The sequence below is a fragment of the Macaca mulatta genome, chromosome 12, assembly GCF_049350105.2.
Source record: "Macaca mulatta isolate MMU2019108-1 chromosome 12, T2T-MMU8v2.0, whole genome shotgun sequence".
NCBI lineage: Eukaryota > Metazoa > Chordata > Mammalia > Primates > Cercopithecidae > Macaca > Macaca mulatta.
Window position 1 is genome coordinate 135961206 of NC_133417.1, and position 13524 is coordinate 135974729.

General features: G+C 50.2%; 1 protein-coding gene across 8 annotated transcripts in view; it reads left to right on the top strand.

The window, feature by feature from the left end:
- Positions 1–11318: 11318 nt before the first annotated feature.
- CAB39 (calcium binding protein 39) overlaps positions 11319–13524 on the top strand; it is a 105111-nt gene continuing 102905 nt past the window's right edge. For 6 of the 8 annotated variants that reach the window (XM_077956483.1, XM_077956480.1, XM_077956478.1 and 3 more), the window contains exon 1: positions 11319–11713. The gene's annotated coding sequence lies outside the window, so the exon portion shown is untranslated. 8 annotated transcript variants of the gene reach the window in all.

Consider the following 13524-nt stretch of genomic DNA (forward strand, 5'->3'; position numbering starts at 1 on the left):
ATCTCTGTCTCTCCAAGACTGGTCCCTGGTGTCTTATTTAGTTCGTTTGATGAGATGTTTTCCTGGATGGTCTTGATGTTTATTGATATTTTCTGGTTTCTGGGCATTGAAGAGTTAGATATTTATTGTAGTCTTTGCAGTCTGGGTTTGTTTGTACCCATCCTTTTTGGGAAAATTTCGAGGTATTTGAAGGGACTTGGGTGTTGCAATCTAAGTTTTTGGTCACTGTTACCGTGTCTGTATCAGGGGCACCCCAAACCCAGCAATGCTGCAACTCATGTAGGCTCATAGAGGTACCACCTTGGTGGTCTTGGATAGATCTGGAAGAATTATCTGAATTACTAGGCAGAGAATCTTGTTCTCTTCCTTTTCTTTTCTTTTTTTTTTTTTTTTTTTTTTTTTTTTGAGACGAAGTCTCGCTGTGTCTCCCAGGCTGGAGTGCAGTGGTGTGATCTCGGCTCACTGCAAGCTCCGCCTCCTGGGTTCACGCCATTCTCCCGCCTCAGCCTCCCAAGTAGCTGAGACTACAGGTGCCCGCCACCACGCCCGGCTAGTTTTTTGTATTTTTAGTAGAGACGGGGTTTCACCATGTTAGCCAGGATAGTCTCGATCTCCTGACCTCGTGATCCACCCGCCTCGGCCTCCCAAAGTGCTGGGATTACAGGCTTGAGCCACCGCGCCTGGCCATTCTCTTCCTTTTCTTTCTCCCTTTCTTTCTTTCTCCTTTTTTTTTTTTTTTTTTTTTTTCCAGATGGAGTCTTACTCTGTTGCCCAGGCTGGAGTGCAGTGGGGTGATCTTGGCTCACCACAACCTCCACCTCCTGGGTTCAAGCGATTCTCAGGCCTCAGCCTCCCAAGTAGCTGGGATTACAAGCATGAGCCACCAGGCCAGGCTAATTTTTGTATGTTTTGTAGAGACGGGGTTTTGCTATGTTGCCCAGGCTGGTCTTGAACTCCTGGGCTCAAGTGATCCTCTCTCCTCAGACTCCCAAAGTGCTGGGATCACAGGTGTGAGCCACTGTGCTGGGCCCCTTTACTTTCTTTCAAACAGAGCCTCTTTCTCTCTCTGCTTGGAACTGGGAGAGGGATGACACAAAGCACCACTGTGGCCACCACCTCTGGCACTGTGCTGGGTCAGACCTGAAGCCTGCACAGCACTGGGTCATGCCCAAGACTCACAGTAACCATTGCCTGGCTACCACCTATGTTCCCTCAAGGCCCTAGGGTTCTACAATCATCAGGTGGTAAAACAGCCAGGCACATGTCCTTCTCTTGAGGACAGCGAGATCCCCCTGGTCCCAAAGAGGTCCAGAGAGGCCATCCAGGAGGCAGGGCCTGAAGTAGGAAACCTTAGGAGTCTATCTGATGCTCTATTCCACCGTGGCCCACGGTAAGTACTGCCTGGCCACTGCCAATGTTCATTCAAGGCCCAAGGGCTCTTCAATAAGCTTAGTGTGAATGCTGCCAGGCTTAGGACTCATATTTCAGGGCAGTGGACTCCCCTCCAGTCGAGGGTAGGTCCAGAAATGCCATCCAAGAACCATGGCCTGGAATCAGGGACCCTAAGAGCCTGTTTGATGCTCTACTACCCTGAGGCTGAGCTAACACCTAAGTTGCCAAAGTCCCCTTTACTCTTCCCTCTCCTTTCCTCAAGCAGATGGTTCTCTCCCCATAGCCACCACAGCTGGAAATGCAAAATCTCACAATCACTGTTCTCTCCCTCATCCAAGAGCACAGATTCTCTCTGTGCCCCATGGTTGCTGCCAGGGGATGGGAGATAGGGGATATCAGCAATTCAAAACTGTCTTTCCTACCCTCTTCAGTGTCTCTTTCAGTGATATGACGTTAAAACCAGGTGCTATGACCGATCTCTCGCTTGATTTTTGGTTCTCAGGAAGGTGCTTTTTTGTGGGGATAGTTGCTCAATTTGGTGTTTCTGCAGGGAGGACGATCACTGGAAGCTTCCTTTTTTTTTTTTTTTTTTTTTTTTTTTTTTTTTGAGATGAAGTCTTGCTTTGTCTTCAGGCTGGAGTGCAGTGATGCGATCTCAGCTCACTGCAACATCTGTCTCCGGAGTTCAAGTGATTCTCCTGCCTCAGCTTCCTGAGTAGCTGGGACCACAGGTGCCCACCACGCCCAACTAGTTTTTGCATTTTTCATAGAGACAGGGCTTCACTATGTTGGCCTGGATGGTCTCTATCTTCTGACCTCATGATCCGCCCATCTCGGTCTCCCAAAGTGCTGGGATTACAGGCATGAGCCACCGCGCCTGGCCTGGTTTTCTTTTTTTTCTTTCTTTATTTTTTTTAGACGGAGTTTCCCTCTTGTTGCCCAGGCTGGAGTGCAATGGCGTGATCTCAGCTCACTGCAATCTCTGGCTCCTGGATTCAAGTGAATCTCCTGCCTCAGCATCCCAAGTAGCTGGGATTACAGGCACATGCCACCACACACGGCTAATTTTGTATTTTTAGTAGAGACGGGGTTTCACCATGTTGATCAGGCTGGTCTCAAACTCCTGACCTCAGGTGATCCACCTGCCTCAGCCTCCCAAAGTGCTGGGATTGCAGGCGTGAGCCACTGTGCCTGGCAAAGCCTGGTTTTCATCCTTGACTTCTTTTTTTTTTCTTTGAGAAGGAGTCTCACTCTGTTGTCCAGGCTGGAGTGCAATGGTGCGATCTTGGCTCACTGCAACCTCTGCCTCCCGGGTTCAACCGATTCTCCTGCCTCAGCCTCCCAAGTAGCTGGGATGACAGGCGCACGCCACCACACCCAGCAAATTTTTGTATTTTTAGTAGAGACGGGGTTTCACCATGTTGGTTGGCCATGTTGGTCTCGAACTCCTGACCTCACATCCTAGACTTCTACATCTATCAGAACACCAAGTACTTACCTCCTAAATATTTTTTTTTTTTTTTTTTTTTTTTGAGACGGAGTCTCGCTCTGCCACCCAGGCTGGAGTGCAGTGGCCGGATCTCAGCTCACTGCAAGCTCCGCCTCCCGGGTTCACGCCATTCTCCTGCCTCAGCCTCCCAAGTAGCTGGGACTACAGGCGCCCGCCACCTCGCCCGGCTAGTTTTTTGTATTTTTTAGTAGAGACGGGGTTTCACCGTGTCAGCCAGGATGGTCTCGATCTCCTGACCTCGTGATCTGCCCGTCTCGGCCTCCCAAAGTGCTGGGATTACTTGAGCCACTGCACCCAGCCCTAAATATTTTTTTTTCTAATGGATTCCCTTTTACCTATGCCCATTGTTGCAATCCTAGCTCAAGCCCTCATTACTCCTTCCCAGAATGAGAACAGCTCCCTGCTGGTCTCACAGCCTTCAATCTGGCCTTCCTCTCAGTCACAGCATACACCAGGATCAGAGTGGTGTTTCCAAATCTATAGTACACATTTGAGTGTGTCACTCAATGGCTTAAAGTTTCAATGCCCACCTACCTAACCCGCTCCCACTATCTTCATGTTGAAACCCAATCTCCTTAATATGGATGATATGGCTCTTCAAGACTGGCCCTTTGCTTATTGCTCCAACTTTATCGGTGCCAATTCCCTTCCTCAAACTCTAAGCTCTATATAATTAACTACTCATATGAAGTTCCCTAAGTTCACCATGCTTTTGGTGTTATTTGCATGATTTTCCTTGAACATTTACCCCCATCTTCACTTGTCTAAATCTTATTCATGTTTCCTATCTCACTCTTTTGTAGTTGCTTATTTTCTTGTGCGTCTTTCCTGGATTATAAGCTCACTGAGAGCAAGGACCACATATTGTTCAATGTCTCATTCTCACTGTTTGTGCTCAGTAATTATTTACTCTCAATAAGTATTTGTTGAATAAACAACGTTTCATTGAGATTTACAGCAGGTTTGGTGAGTCTGAGGGTGTGGGTAGGGCAGGACAATGGGAAGAGGAAGAGATAACTACAGTTCATGCTTCGAAGGTAGAGTCCTTCTGGCGCAGTATCCAGGGTGGGGCTAAACAAGTGGTTTTTGAAGTGGAGTGGAAGTGAAGGTCACTGGGCCAGAGAATACAAGGGAACTATGACCCCATAGATGGCATGAGTGGCACTTGTGTTGCCCAGGAGAAGTCAGGTCAGGCACCAGGTGGGGTGGGGAGGGAAGCTGTGAGTCAGCCTCCAAAGTCCTTTCATAGATGATCTGATCAAGGCAGGGAGGTGCCTTCATCCTACCTCCAAGCTGCAGGGGGAGAGGAAGGGAAATGAAAGTGATGGAAGGTTCACAGAGAGCCAGCACTGACTCAAGGAGAATCATGGCACTGCCTTATAACCCTGAGATCTGTGGGCCCTCATTAGAGAACGAAGGGCCTCTGTTCAAAAGGGTTTCATGATGAACACGTGGGAGAATTCTCTAGAAAGTGGTTGTGCCTACAGAGAAGTATTTTAATAGAAAGGTCTTCCCAATAGAAGGGTTTAGAAGATGTCTCCCAGTGTACATTCAAGTGGCCAAATGACATGATTCCTTCCAGTTTGGTTTCGGAGTTTGTTACAAACCCGTGTATCAGAAATGTCTACTGTGTTGCTGCTACAATTCTCAGCTGTTTCTCCCAGTTAAGGCATTAATGTGGAATCTGACTGTGACCCTTAAAGCAAAGCAATTAAAAGCCTGTATATGGGATTATCCATCCCCGTGCACTTTTTTTCCTGTGGGAAATTGGGTCCACACTTGTTTTTGTGGAGTGTCAGGACAGTAAAAGCCTCTCTTGGGGCCTACAATTACAAAGAATTCTCATCTTAAAAATTAAAAAAATGTCCTAATTAACAAAGTTTCAAAATTCGACATCACTTACAGTCTCATGTGTGAGGGCTGGTCACCTTCCTTCCACCCTTTCTCAGTTAGCAAAGAGAAACCGAGGGACATCAGCAAACTTGCACCTCCTCACTTCCAGGGCGGTAAGATGTTTCCTCAGCTGATTTCTCTCTGAGTCCAGCCCCACAGCCCCTGTGGGCCTCCTTCTCAGTGAGAACGGCTGGTTTTTCTAACAGCGTCCAATATGCTTGAGATAAACTGTGCTTGGTTGGGATGGACTTTAAACATGCTGACAATTTCCTTATATTTCATAATTTGTAGTTAGGTTTTCCATCTATCTGCCTATCTAGGTTCATGAGCAAGGTTAGTCTAGTTTTCTATTTTTGTGTGTGTTGCATTTATTGAGGTTTTGGTATCATGCCAATAATCAGAATAACGTCAGTATCTGGCAGGGTGCAGTGGCTCACTCCCGTAATCCCAGCACTTTGGGAGGCCGAGGCTGGTGGATCACCTGAGGTCAGGTGTTCGAGATCAGCCTGGCCAACATGGTGAAACCCCATCTCTACTAAAGATACAAAAATTAGCCTGGCGTGGTGGCAGGTGCCTGTAATTCCAGCTACCTGGGAGGCTGAAGGAGGAGAATCGCTTGAACCCGAGAGGCGGAGGTTGCAGTGAGCTGAGATCGCACCACTGTACTCCAGCTTGGGTGACAGAGAGAGACTCCATTTCAAACAAACAAACAAAAAAATCAGTATCTTCCTCCACTCCTCCCCATCTCAGCTTGTTAAAAATGCAGAATCAGGGGTCCACTCCAGACCACTAAAACCACTATCTACATTTCTGCAAGATCCCCTGGAGATGCACATTATAAATTCACATAGTTCGAGAAGTTGCCCCAGGCCTTATCATTCCTGAAAACCACTCCTTCCATAATCTCAGGAGCAAGCGACCTGGCTCTCCAACCAGCACGTTCTTCTTTCCAGCTCACTCCCTTACTGTGCTGATTCCAACCATCCACTGATCCTGCCACTTCTCCATGGGCATCTCTCCTCCCACCGCCCACAACCCCTCCTCACTACCTCCTGGACAGGCGTGGATTCAACAGTCCACCATAATTATTACTTCCTTATGGTACCTTCACCTTCCTTTCCCCTGTCTCCCTCCATGGAATTATCTAGCAAAAACAACTCTGGTGGAATCGAATTCCCCACCTTCCCAGCAAAATGTGGCTGCTGGAAAACATGGAAGAACCCTGCCAACTGGTCCTTTACACCTGCTCCTTTCCCCTGGAACTTCCAACACCTCCTCCCTCTCTGCACTGAGAGAATGAATGACTTCTTCCTGTTTCCCTGAGGAAATCGAAGCCCTCGGAAGGGACTATCCACAAGTTCCAGGAACCTCGTCTACCTGGCTCCCTGCCTCTGCCCACATTCTGCCTGCCCTCCTGGTACCGTGACCTCACCTGCCTTGCTCCTATTCAAGGCCAGACCTTCCAGTGCACTCTGCATCTTTCCCTTCTCACTCACTCAGGGACAGCTCTCCAGAAAACACCCCCCAACCCTCATCATCCCATTTTCCCTCACAACTGAATCATTCCCACCAGCATTTAAGAAACAAAACTTCATGAAAATGTTCTCTACACCAATGGTCTCTCTTTCTAGAGCCCCCATTCTTTCTAGGGACTCCCCTCCCCTCCCCTCCCCTCCTGCTTTTGAGATGGAGTTTCGCTCTTGTTGCCCAGGCTGGAGTGCAATGGCGCAATCTTGACTCACTGCAACCTCCATCTCCCGGATTCAAGTGATTCTCCTGCCTCAGCTTCCCAAGTAGCTGGGATGACAGGCATGCGCCACCACGCATGGCTAATTTTGTATTTTTAGTGGAGACAGGGTTTCTCCATGTTGGTCAGACTGGTCTCAAACTCCTGACCTCAGGTGATCTGCCCACCTCAGCCTCCCAAAGTGCTGGGATTACAGGCATTAGCCACTGTGCCTGGCGATTTTTTTTTTTAACTTTTTTTAGAGAGTTCAAGCAATTCTCCTGCCTCAGCCTCCCGAGTAGCTGGGATTACAGGTGCACACCACCATGCCCGGCTAATTTTGTATTTTTTAGTAGAGACGGGGTTTCTCCATTGGTCAGACTGGCCTTGAACTCCCGACCTCAGGTGATCTGCCCGCCTCAGCTTCTCAAAGTGCTGGGATTACAGGCATAAACCACCGTGCCTGGGTTTTTTTTTTTTTTTTTTTTCAGACAGAGTTTCGCTCTTGTTGCCCAGGCTGGAGTGCAATGGCACAATCTCGGCTCACTGCAACCTCCACCTCCCAGGTTCAAGTGATTCTCCTGCCTCAGCCTCCCAAGTAGCTGGGATTACAGGCATGCACTACCACACCTGGCTAATTTTTTTATTTAGCAGAGACGGGGTTTCTCTATGTTGGTCAGGCTGGTCTCAAACTCCTGACCTCAGGTGATCCACCCATCTCGGCCTCCCAAAGTGTTGGGAATACAGGCGTGAGCCACCGTGCCTGACTAGTCTCATTCTTTCTAAAGACTACTCCAATCAGGCCTTGCCGCTTACCTCGCCACCAAAACAGCTCTTAACCAAGGAGTGGCCTCTGAGTGGCCTTGGTGGAGCTGAGATCAATGACCAATAGTAACCTTACTTAACTATAAGCCACATTTGGCAGCAGAGATCCAGCCTCCCCACTGAAAGGTGTCCCTTATCTCCCAGAAGATGATTTTTTTTTTACTCATTTCCTTTCTCTTTCTCTTCTCTTCTCTTTTCTTTCTTTCTCCCCCTCCTTTTCTCTTTCTTTTTTTCTTTTTCTTTTCCTTCCTTCCTTCTCTTTCTCTCTTTCCGTTTTTTTTTTTTAAACATAGTCTTGCTGTGTCACCCAGGCTGGAGTGCAGTGGTATGAACTCAGCTCACTGAAACCTCCACCTCCCAGGTTCAAGCGGTTCTCCTGCCTCACCTTCCTGAATAACTGGGATTACAGCCGTGCAACACCATGCCCCACTAATTTTTGTATTTTTAGTAGAGATGGGGTTTCACGTTGGCCAGACTAGTCTTGACCTCCTGGCCTCAAGTGATCCGCCTGCCTCCGCTTCTCAAGGTGCCGGGATTATAGGCCTGAGCCACCATGCCTGGCCATATTTTCCTGGATCTCTTCCTACCACACTGGCTCCTCCCCCTCAGGAACTGGTTCCTTATCATTCCATGACCTGTCATTGTTGGGGGACTGGGCTTAGTACTAACACTCACATCCTAAAGGATCTCACTGAGTCCAGAGGTTTTGCCTACTCTGAGAACTACCTAAATTCTGTCTCTGGTAGAGACTTCTCCCCTGAACTTTTTTTTTTAAGCCGAGTCTCGCTCTGTCACCCAGGCTGGAGTGCAGTGGCGCGATCTCAGCTCACTGCAACCTCTGCCTCCCAGGTTCAAGCAATTCTCCTGCCTCAGTCTCTGGAGTAGCTCGGACCACAGAGGCAAGCCGCAGCACCCGGCTAATTTTTGTATTTTTATTAGAGATGGTACAGACGAGGTTTCACCATGTTGGTCAGGCTGGTCTCCAACTCCCAACCTCGTGATCCGCCCGCCTTGGCCTCCCAAAGTGCTAGGATTACAGGTGTGAGCCACCGCGCCCGGCCTTCTCCTCTGAACTCTTAAGTCCGACTTCCAACTTGGATGTCCAACAGGCAGCTCAAACTTTATATGTCCCTAAATAAATTCCCAAGTTCCTCCCTTCACATCTGTTTCTGCTTAAATTTTCACCATATCACCAAATTGTATTTTCCAGTTGCTTGAGAAAAAAAAAATTAGAAGTCAGGAAAATCCTTTTAGCTTTACCCTTTATTTATTTATTTATTTACTTGAGTCAGGGTCTCACTCTGTGGCCCAGGCTGGAGTGACAGGGGCACAGTCACAGCTCACTGTAGCCTCGCCTCTCCAGGCTTAAGTGATCCTCCCTCCTCAACCTCTGGAGTAGCTGGGACCACAGGCATATGCCACCACGCCTGGCTAATTTTTTTTTTTCTAGAAACAGGAGTCTATGTTGCCCAGACTGGTCTTCAACTCCTTGCCTCAAGTAATCCTTCCGCCTCTGTCTCCCAAAGTGTTGGCATTACAGGTATGAGCCACCTTTTATTATTATTCTTATTATTGAGGCTGAGTACCACTCTATTGCCCAGTCTGGAGTGCAGTGGCACGATCTTGGCTCACTGCAATTGCCCCTCACTGCAACCTTTGCCTCCCTTCGCCCCTGGGGTTCAAGCGATTTTCCTGTCTCAGCCTCCCACGTAGCTGGGATTACAGGTGCCAGCCACCACGTCTGGCTAATTTTTGTGTTTTTTAATAGAGACAGGGTTTCACCATGTTGAGCATGCTGATCTCTAACTCCTGACCTCAAATGATCCTCCCACCTCCGCCTCCCAAAGTGTTGGGATTACGGGCGTGAGCCACCTTTTAAATATGTCTAGAGGTGACCATTTTACTCTTCTACTGCCACCACCCTGGACCGAGCTTTTTTTTTTTTTTTTTGAGAGGTAGTCTCGCTCTGTCACCCAGGCTGGAGTGCAGTGGCGCAATCTCGGCTCACTGCAAGCTCCGCCTCCTGGGTTCACGCTATTCTCCTGCCTCAGCCTCCTGAGTATCTGGGACTACAGACACCCGCCACCACGCCCAGCTAATGTTTTTTTTTTATTTTAGTAGAGACAGGGTTTCACCGTGTTAGCCAGGATGGTCTCGATCTCCTGACCTCATGATCCGCCCGTCTCGGCCTCCCAAAGTGCTGGGATTACAGGCGTGAACCACCGCGCCCAGCCGGGAGTCTCCTTCTATCACTCAAGCTGGAGTGCAGTGGCACGATCTTGGCTCACTGCAACCTCCGCTTCCCGGGTTCAAGCACTTCTCCAGCCTCACCCTCCCAAGTAGCTGGGGTTATTTTTGTATTTTTAGTGGAGACGAGTTTCACCATACTGGCCAGGCTGGTCTCGAACTCCTGACCTCAGGTGATCCACCCACCTTGGCCTTCCAAAGCGCTGGGATTGCTGAACCGAGCCTTATCTTTTAGCTGGCTGATTTCAGCAGCCTTCTCACCGGTCCCCCTGCTAAAAGGGTTTTCAGTCTGGTCCTCATACCACAACCACAGGGATCCTTCTGAAATGTCAGTCCATGTCCTTTCTTTGCTCAAAACCCTTCAAATTGCTTCCCATCTCCTTGAGAGTAAAAACAGGAAGTCCTAACTTTGGTTGGTAGGACCGCACTCCTTCCTTATCTCCTGTCCTCTCTGGGGCCTGGAGCCAGCACATTCTGGCCTCAGGCCTTGGTCCTGCTATTCCCTCTGCCTTTCCATGCAGAAAGCTCGCAGGCACTCTCTCTCCAGGAAGCTGCTCCCTGAAGGAGCGCTGTAAATAACAATACCCTGCTTTCTCTCCCCTCCTCACCCAGTGGTGTTTTTTAACTGTCCAGTATTTTTTTGCTTCCTTTTTGGAGACAGTCTCGCTGCAATGGCGCGGTCTCGACTCACTGCAACCTTCGCCTCCCGGGTTCAAGCGATTCTCCTGCCTCAGCCTCCCAAGTACCTGGGATTACAGACACCCGCCACCACGTCCGGCTAATTTTTTTTTTTTGTACTTTTAGTAGAGACAGAGTTTCACCGTGTTGCCCAGGCTGGTCTTGAACTCCTGACCTCGTGATCCGCCCACCTCGGCCTCTCAAAGTGCTGGGATTACAGGCGTGAACCACCGCGCCTGGCCTAACTGTCCAGTATTATACATACCTGTAGGTTTATTAGTCAATTATTTGTCAACTGTTTGCGCTAGGAGCAGGGACTGTTTCGCTCACTGCCCCACCCCCTGGCGTACAGGAGGCGCTAAAAAAAATAGTTCATTAAACATTAAAAACTAGTTCATTACACATTAAAAATAAACGAAAATACACACATATGGCATTTGTATGTGCCGGGCTCCATTGTCAGAGCTTTGCAATGCACTGTCCCGTTCATCCTCAGAAGCCCGTGGCTGGTACCACTATATTATTATATACCTCTTTTTTTTCTAACGTGTGAGGAAATCCAGGCACAAGGATGTGAAACAGCCCATAGATAGCAAATGGTGGAGCAGGATGTAAATCCAGGTTGCTGATTTAAATAGGAATGTTCCCATTAATCTGGAACGTTCCGGCACTTTCTATGCTGTGTGCCCCTGGAAGCTAAAATGAAGTGATCTGCTCCTCGCAAGCAAGAAAGAATCGGTCTGCACAAAGTGGGATCCAGGCCTTTCGCAGAATTAAGCCTGAAGAGTTGAGGAAGTGGTCGTTCAAAGTGGGCGTGCGATTCCCGCTGGAAGAGCGCTCAGGCGGAACAGAAGGGGATGAGCCCCGCCTTGGAAGCTGCGGCGGAGGAAGAGGAACTGCGGGGGTTGACTTGTGCTTTTCTCTGCGGCCCCTCCCGTTCGGGCCTCGCGCCAACTCGCGGCGCCCTGAGTCCGCCAGCCGCTCGGGGGCGCCCAAGGCGGAAGGGGGCGTTGCGGCGCCGCCCGTCGTCGCGTCCTCGGCGGCTGCGCAGTGCGCACGTCAAAGCCGGGCTCGGGCCGCGGGCTGGGCGAGGGGATCGTGGAGCGGCGCGGCCTGGGAGACACAGAACCTTCAGGCGCCGGGGCGGGGGCACAGACGAAGACTAAGGCGGCGCCGGGCCCCACAGCAGCAGCGGCAACCCAAGTGAACGCAGCAGCGCGGCGGCAGCCGCGGGAGCCCCTGGGCCGCCGTCCGCCCGCGCAGCCGCCGCCGCCGCCGCCGCGGGAGCCCGTCGCCGGGAGCAGGAACGGGCGGAAGACAACGGAGGGGCCGAGCGTCCGAGCCACGCCGCGGGGACCGAACGAGCAGCCCGAGGCGGCGGCGGCCGAGGACGGCGACGGCGACGACGCGGAGGCAGAGAAGGGAACGCCTGGCCCAGCCCCGTGAGTGACCCCCGGCCCGGCCCTGCTCGTGGTGCGGCGGCTGCCCGGCTTCCGCCTGTCCCGCCGGGCCCTCACCGGCCCCGGGGTTGCCTCCATTTTCTTGGGTGGCGGCGGCCCCGGCCCAGCTGGGCCCCGGAGCCAGCGGGAGCAGCCGGGCCCGGCCTGCCCTCTCCTCCCGGCTCGGCCCCAGCCCTCGCTGAGACGCTCCCTTTGCCTTCGCCGGCGTGGGGCTCCCGGGGGCCTGCGGTCCAGGCGCTCCTGCCGCCCCCTCCGTGGTTCTCAGGCGGGGCTGGCGGCTCGGGGTGATCCGGGCCGGAGTCGGGAGGGCGGGGAAGTGCGGACCGGGTCAACTGTCACCGGCTGCACCCGGACTCCGGCGCCTCGCTCCCGCCCCTGGTAAACTTCCTGTTGTCGGGAGGCAGATACCAGCGTTGTGATCAATTCAGGAAAATGCCTAACTGATTTCTGGTTAGGAATTGTGCGGTCGGAGCGTTCTCGAGTTCAGTGGAATCACCCGGAGCGCAGACTGCGTGCAGGCGCCGTAGTCGACCCGCGCCGGAGGGATTCAAAGGTGAAGCGGGCCCCGGTCCCCTCCCCCGAGGAGCTTAGGCTCTGGTGTGGGAGATAAGACGAGTACACAAATAACTGCGATACCGGGAAGGAGGTGATAAGTCCTGTGAAAGAACGACAGAGTGCTGGAAGGGCACCCGGAAAAACCGAACCGATCACTTCTGCCTAGCAGAAACCTGGAAGGCGTCCTGGGCGGGGGGTGCTGAGCAGAGTCTTGAAGGCCTGATGGGATTTAGGAGAGGAGGGTTGCAGAAGAGATGTGTGGAAGGGGCAGCAAAAACGAGAAGACAAAGCCTGGAAATCATGGATAATTCCGTTTGTTGGCGTGGTGCAGGGGGCGGGGGGTATGGGGCTAAAGAGGTATTTTGGGGCCAGATCCTTGAATGCTGTAGAGGAGCTATTTGAGCAGCGTTCTGAGAGAAACTTAGAGCTCATTTCTCAGTGACTCATGAGCCCGGAAATGTAGGCTAGGGGATATTAAAGGCGCTCTTGTGAAAGAAGAGAGAAGGAGGCCCAGTCAGGAGTTGACATTCTGTGCCTTGAATATAATGCAGTTTCAGATCGATTTTGACAGCTTCCCAGATATTCAAGTAAATCCATGCCCAAGCTAAGCAAAGTACCTTTGCAGAAAGCTTCATTAGATGTCAGGCTCTTAAGAGGTAATGAAAAGGTGTATATAAAATAAGCTCATCTGCACACAGAAGGTGTTTCTGTTTGTGCGTTCGCTAAAATGCATAAAAACTTATTGCACTTTGTATTAGGCGTCTGTACTTTGGAATTACTAAGTTAAACCTACATTCTTTGAGGTGGCATTTGTGTAAAAGAACAAATTGACGATTTTTTAAAAATAGTTACTAATATTCTGTAGAAAACCGGACGTAGACCTTTTTGTAGAAAGGTAAAACTTTGTTTTTATTTTTATTTTATTGCGAGATCTTTATAGTAGAGCCAGAAGTGAAAGTGTTTAGCTTTATTTTGTAGTTTCTTCAAATTGCTAGGAAGTAATCAGCAGCTGTATTTGAAATCTAGAATATACAATCTGTGAAAGCAGCTTAGGGCCTAAGTTTTGTAAGCATTCAAATGCCACCTTTTTGCAGTTTAAAAATTTTCTACGTTTCAAAATAATACATGATCTTTGTCAAAGCTTGCAAAATTCAGGGATTACTAGAAAATCTTTATAACATTTTCTATAATCTTACCACTTAGATTTGGTTACTGTTAACATTTTCGCGTATTTTCTT